Genomic DNA, 1,516 nt, shown 5'->3' on the forward strand with positions numbered 1-1,516 from the left:
CACGATTGGGGTTATTAAACTGAAGTTGCATGATAACTCAATTCTTGAACTCAAACAAGTGAGGCATGTACCTAATTTAAAAAGGAATTTGATCTCACTGGGGATGTTGGATCAGATAGGTTGTGTTGTTAAGGTCCAATAGGGTATAATAAGTGTTGTAAAGGGGTCATTGGTTCTGTTGAAAAGAATCAGGAAGAATGGTATCTATGAGTTAGAAGGGACAACTGTGACAGGGATGGTGTCAGTGTCATCTAGCTCTAGTGTTGACAAAACTAGGCTATGGCACTTAAGACTTGGACATATGAGTCTAAGAGGCCTTAAAGAGTTGTCAAAACAGGGGCTGTTAGGTAGTGATACAATTGGTGAGATGGTGTTTTGTGAAGATTGTGTCCTAGGGAAATCTACAAGAACCAGTTTCAAGTCATCAGTTCACACTACTAGAAGCATTCTAGATTACATACACTCAGACTTGTGGGGACCTGCACAAGTAATATCACTAGGAGGTGCAAGATATTTTTTGTTTATAATTGATGACTTTTCAAGAAGAGTCTGGATTTATGTGCTCAAGAGTAAAGAACAGGTGTTTGAAAAATTCAAGAACTGGAAGGTTTTGGTTGAAAAACAGACTGGAAAAACAGTGAAGAAGTTGAGGACTGATAATGAATTAGAGTTTTGCAACTAGGTGTTTGATGAATTTTGTGCAAAGGAAGGTATTGCAAGGCATAAAACTGTAAGAATGACACCTCAGCAGAATGGCTTAGCTGAGAGAATGAATAGGACTCTCATGGATAAGGTGAGGTGCATGATGATTCAAGCCAAGCTACCTAAGAATTTGTGGGCTGAAGCAATCTCAACACAGCTTGCTACCTGGTAAATTTGAGCCCTTCCACTACCATTGAATTCAAGACACCTTTTGAGCTCTGGTATGGTAAACAAGCCAGTTATAAAGACCTTAAGGTGTTTGGTTGTCTGGCTTATGCTCTCATAAGCCAAGGAAAACTAGCACCCAGAGCACAGAAATGTGTGTTCATTGGGTATCCAGAGGGAACCAAGGGTTACAAGCTTTGGTGTACTGATCTCTCTCCACCCAGGTGCATAGTAAGCAGAGATGTCAAGTTCAATGAGGAAGCAGCAGTGGAGAGTATTCAAAGAAACAGTGTTAGAGCTGATCAAGTTCATGATGAACATTTTGAGGTGGAGACACCTGGCAATCTGAATCAGAATGATAATACAGAATCAGCAGAAAGTGCTGATGATATTGGAAGACAGGAGTCACTTCAAGAAGCTAGATCAAGTAATGGATTATCAGCTGACAAGAGATAGACAGAAGAGACAAAGCAAAGCACCTAAGAGGTATGGCTATGAGATAAATGCTGAAGAACCACAGAATTTCAAAGAGGCCACTAACTGTCAGTATGCAAAAGAATGGAAGAAACCTATGGATGAAGAAATGACCTCACTGTACAAGAATTGTACCTGGGAACTAGTTAAAAGCCCGAAGAATAGGAGGATTGTT

Source organism: Citrus clementina, unplaced genomic scaffold (assembly GCF_000493195.1).
Source record: "Citrus clementina cultivar Clemenules unplaced genomic scaffold, Citrus_clementina_v1.0 scaffold_3, whole genome shotgun sequence".
NCBI classification, from domain to species: domain Eukaryota; kingdom Viridiplantae; phylum Streptophyta; class Magnoliopsida; order Sapindales; family Rutaceae; genus Citrus; species Citrus x clementina.